A 6000-nucleotide genomic window follows, 5' to 3' on the forward strand; every position below is an offset into this window, starting at 1 on the left:
TTTCTTTCATTAGGACTATATTATGCAGAAATACTCAAGACGGCCTAAAAATCACTGCTTGATTTCATCAGTCAAGTCTTACCAAATATGAGTTAAAAAATAACTCTCAAACCAAATAGGTAAAATACATATAAGCATCATCTTTGATTAACTCATTTCGTCCCAGACTTTTTTTTTCAAATGGGAAAAGCCGATGCCAGCCAATTTTTGCCATTTTTACTCATTTTTAAGGACTGACAGAAAATATGGTTCCGTAGCTTTATAGGCATAGGACATCAACTGTCATCTTTCATTAGCCTTTTAGTTTTTGCCATTGTTTAATAAACAACAGTTGAACATTACTAAGCTTCTTGCAAATACGCTCTTCCGAGAAAACTGAGAAAAACGGATTTTTGTGAAAGGATGTATTCCAAGCAGAACTTTATGTTGGCGCTGTTTTTTTGCATTGTGATATCTCAAATATCTAAACAATGCTTTCCACACTGCTTTAAACATAAAGGAACTTTGCTTGCAAAAATAATTTAATTTCAATAACACTGAACTTATCCCCGAACTTTGCAATAACTTTTTAGCAGCCTATTTTTCCTGTGAAGTGATCACGATTTTGGTCGCCATGCCGATCGCGTGCACGTAACATCATCCCTCTCTGAATGGATGATAACGATGGGACTTTGTTTTGTTTTAAAAGGAAAAAGCTCCGTAGAATCTCTGTTTCTAAAAAGGAAAGGGAATCTTCGATGTGTGGACAAAGATCTACTCAAAGCCACTCCTGCAATTTAATGGCAATATATCAAATTTAAATCATTCCCAGAAGCTTATTTCTGACTGATGAGCAGCACTAAACCCTTTATTATAGTTTTTTTCCCCAATAAAACAAGTAAAAAATATGTTTATGTTTTAAACCCAAGGAACAATGCTTATGAAAACATATTTATATGTCGTAGCATTGAAGGAGTAAATGTATATAAACTTCAAATCTCAAATCCAGGAGTATCACAACCTTTCAAGTTGCAGATCATGAAAATTAAAAATGAATTGAATTAGAGTATTTTGTTTTGTTGCCTGGTACTGCATCTAGGTATACTTTATAATCTCACCAAACAGAGAACTACTCTTTTGTTACTGGTTAGCACAAAGGGCTAGCTGTTTAAGATTAATTTCTAAAAAAAAAAAAAAAAAAAAAAGCAACCTATTATGTTATTACTATGTCATTACTGTTGTGTTATGACCAAGTTGCAATTATTCGACGTACATAAAACATCTCCCTTGTATAAGGGTACTGAGTGATTTACAATTATTGGCTTATTTTTTAAAAATTATGTTGGAAGAATTGAACACATATGTAAAAGCACGGATCATTTGAATGATTTCTTATACGAGATCCAATTTCCTAGAAAATTGCAATGACCCATAACCGGTGAGCTGTTTTCAGAACCGGTCCGTGGACTACACAGCTCTTCTTAGGGGGACTACCCTTGTGGTACAGTATATTGTTGTGCAGAAATTAACAACTTATTTAAAAGCTGTAAGAAAAATTATTAAAATACCACAATATACTTCAGCTTATTTGCTGTCAAGCATGGGTGTACTTTAGAGAAAATCTCATTTGGGTCATTTGCATCATCTATGTAATATCAGCCTTGAACAACTAAAGTTTTATGAAAGGAAAAAAGACTTTTCCCAACAATTATAGAAAATCTCCAGCGGCATTCGTCCACATTAAATTCCGACCACTCCTCCCTAAACCAGGAAGTAACCTAGCCAAGGATTGTGTTTTGGAAAAACTGCAGTCTAGGGGTAGACTCGCGTTCCTAGTCTTGCTAATGCATCAAATAAAGAGCTCCCTGATTATTTTTTTTTTACATTTTATAGTTACAGTACAGTAGTTGTGGTAACCGTAAATTATTCCGGTCACAGGAGAGGGGATAACATTTCCAGTCCTCAACACAGCTGACTTGCATTACTGCATAAAATTATAAACAGGCGCATTTATGTTCCAGAACACACATTGTGTCCCCTCCTGAGAGAACCGAGATGTGCTCAAATGATCTTGCTAATGTACTCTTAAGAGGGAAGGGGGGCAAAGAGAGGATTATCGGGGCCCTATTTTTAGGGTCAGTGAGGCAGCATACAGTAGCGATGGGAATGCCGGATCTTATTTGAGAACCGGCTTTTTCGGCTCAGCTCACTAAAAAGAGTTTGGTCTTTTGGCTCCTGAATGGATCTTGCGATTTGTTTTGTCGCTTTAACCCAGGGGTCGGGAACCGTTTTGATCTAAAAGGCCATAATAACAAAATATTCCGATTTTTGAGGGGAGGGAGCCACACTATACATTTTAAGACAAAATTCAACAAAACAGCCAAACCTGATCTCCAGACAAAATCTATTTTTTAGCGCATTTCATTTCACTGTGTGACGTTAGAGGACTTGGTAAGATTTAAGAAATTATAATAATGCCACAGCCTGTGTCCCATATCAACAAATATACCACTTTAAACCTCCCGCAATTACTTGAGATCATTGAGGCTCATTTTGACCTTCATTTGTTCCGTAAATAATGGTTTCAATACTAAGTGAAAGCAGAGTTCTTTTGTAGAAATGTCACAAAAAATTGCAAGTGAAAATATTTATTTTCAGCGCAGTATGCGCGTGTGAGAGAGGGGGTGTGCAGCGATCCAACCCCCCACTCACTGCCCAACCTAATTTGTGTGCATGACTGGCATTTTTGGGTGTTTACAGTTTGTTTTGGGGGTTTTCAGCTTTAAGTGTATCAACAGTAAACCTACATTGTTTAATGAGCATGTATATAAGCAAAAAAAAAAAACAGCCAAAAGAGGGTATTTTTGTGTGACACCTTGACTGTAGTAGAGGCTCTCTCTCATATATATATATATATATATATATATATATATATATATAATCTCATTATCTGCGTAGGGCCGCGGGGGTGCTGGAGCCCATCCAAGCTATCTTCGGGCAGTGGGCCGGGGACACCCTGAACTGGTTGCCAGCCAATCACAGGGCACACTGAGACAGACAACCATTCACTCGTTCATTCACACCTAGGCACAATTTAAACCGATGAATTAACCTAAAATGCATGACCTCAGAACTGTGCCGCACACACGCTAACCTTTATGCCACCGTGCTGCCCTTTATCTATAATATATATATATATATATATATATATATATATATATATATATAAAAGGCAGCACGGCGGCGCAGTGGTTAGCGCGTGTGCGGCACAGTTCTGAGGTCGTGGGAACCTCCTGAGTGGGTTCAAATCCAGCTCCCGGCATTACTGTGCGGAGTTTGCATGTTCTCCCCGTGCTTGCGTGGGTTTCCTTCGGGCACTCCGGTTTCCTCCCACATTCAAAAAAAAAATGCATTTCAGGTGAATTGGCCGGTCCAAATTGTCCCTAGGTGTGACTGAGCGAGTGAGTTGTCTGTCCCCGTGTGCCCTGCGATTGGCTGGCAACCAGTCCAGGGTGTCGCCTGCCCACTGATTGCTGGGATGGGCTCCAGCATCCCCGCGACCCTACTGAGGATAAGCGGTGCAGCTGATGAGATGAGATATATATATATATATATATATTATATATATATATTATATATTGGACCGGACCAATTTCAGTTGTTTTATGTGTACCAAAATCTGCATAGTACGTTACCTGGAACAATGTAGCAAAAAAATCGCATCAACAAAATTTTATCTCTGAGCCATATATATGTTCTCATGAAAAGAGCCATAGGTTCTTGAGTCCTGTTCAATCCAGATATTACCAACTATTATGTAACAATATGCATAAAATGAAATTTTTGAAAAAAGCCTAATTGGGATTTTTCAGATCTGTATTGCAATTTCGATTTGATTTTCCATTCTAAATGAAAAGTGCATTTTGTGCTTGTTTTGTTTTTAAGGTTTCTTCATTTTCCTCATGTTGATGTTTTTGAGTTTTTCCTTGCCCTCATGTAGGTTTTAGATCAGGGGATGGTGTCATAATAGTCTAATAGTCTGTGGTCTGTGCAGCCCTTTGAGACTTATTGTGATTAGGGCTATACAAAAAAATATGACTTGACTTGACATTTAGGACGACATATGAAAATGGCCTGAGTCAAATGTGTAAAAATCTGAGTTGTGCCTTTCAGACGGACTTGATCAGTTCGTGTACAGGTCCTGTCCGTACAAAAAGAAATATCGGATTTCCCTGCAGTGTGAACCTTGCCATAGAGCCATCATCTCGAAGGGAGCCGATTCTTGATTGGTGGCGAGATGGCTCCCATTGTTCACTTTAAAGAGCCAGCTCATAAAGCTGTTTCGTTCGCGAACAACACATCATGACCATGTACAGTTGCAGGACAAGCAGTGCAGGAATTTTTGATCCATTTGTTCTCATCATGAGGGGGACATGAATAATAAAAGCTGAATTTATGCTGGTGGGCGGTGAGTGTCACCATTACTTGGCCAACACGAAACAAGACTCTGCACTTTTATATAAGTGAAAGCAGACAAAAGGAACTGATATATAGACATCTGGTTCAAATACAAAATGACAGCTTACTAAATACAATTTGGGACAGGTTTCTATTATCGGGTCCAAAATTCAACAATTAATGTTGACGTATAACAAATCAAGTCAAACTGAACTGGAGGACAAAATAAATTGTGTCAGAATTGCTCATGTTAGCTCAAGTCTAACAAATGCACTGGTAAAAAATAATAAAACAAACCCAAAAACCTTACTCGAAATGCTGTGATTAGCATTGGTGCTGGTGTAAACACGAGAGGTTGGCACACACCTGCCTATAAATATTCTAGATTGCAAAAGTAATGCTAATATTAGCACTTATGCTACTGCATAGTCAACAAAATGATAAAGTACATTGACAAAAACAGCAAAATTCGAATGGCTAACAAAGTGCCGTGTTGACTCGACTTTGTTCATATATAATGTGGATAGTTGTAGGTTTTATGACTATTTATTCTGGCAGTGGTACGACAAAATGATATAAAATAGAAGATGATTTTATTTTCTGTCATTGATTACGAGCATTGTTTACAATTGCATCCTTGCTATTGTTATCATTTACGCTTGGGCTGGTTCAACAAAATACATGAGATTTAACATACAACAACTGAAAAAACGCCTATTTTATTGCTAACAGAACACAGTGTTGAAATTGACTTTGTCCGTCAATCACGTAGACGATTAATCACGTGTTATGACTATGACATATCTGCTAGTATTAGCATTTATGCTAGCACTGGTTAAACGTAATGATTTACTGTAAGTTGGAAGAGAATACAAAACAACAGACGTTAGCACTAACAATTTAAGTGATACATTCTTGACACACCCTTGTCCATCAATATTGTAAATGCCTGATTAGGTGTTATTACAAATACATCTCTGCTAATTTTTGCATTTATGCTAGTGCTGGTTCAACAAATGAATTTAGTTTAGAACACAATACAAAACCCAAAATTGCTAATGTCCGCAATCTTGGCATGAATTTGTCCATAAATATTGTGAATGGATGTTGTGAAAATTCATTCATAAAGTTAGCATTATTGAACAAAAAAAGTCATAAAACTAACAGGGCAGGAAATAAAATTGGGCTTTGCAGAATTAGATTAAAAATACATAAAAACCTTAAGAGCTCTTCGATTTTTTTTTTTGCAATAAATAAATAAAAATCAATACAACCAACTTAAATTAAAAAAAATGCCTCAACATTTAAACGGAACTCGTAAATGGAAATGTGTGGAACAGCTAATCACTCAGGCTTCCACTTTAGCGTGCTTTTTATAATCCCTATCAATCACAAATGCACACACTTAATTTATGACCTAATGTTATGATAAGAGCTAATATTTTAGTCTTCACCCGAATGTGGACTACACGTTTTACGCCATCTCTTGATCGCAAATACATGTCGAAACAAGTCAGCTGCTGCCCTATTGTTTTTGCTTCAGTGGCTCCGCCCCTGGTCGCT

Source organism: Urocampus carinirostris, chromosome 2, assembly GCF_059441175.1.
Source record: "Urocampus carinirostris isolate Australia breed hairy pipefish chromosome 2, RoL_Ucar_1.0, whole genome shotgun sequence".
Lineage (NCBI taxonomy): Eukaryota > Metazoa > Chordata > Actinopteri > Syngnathiformes > Syngnathidae > Urocampus > Urocampus carinirostris.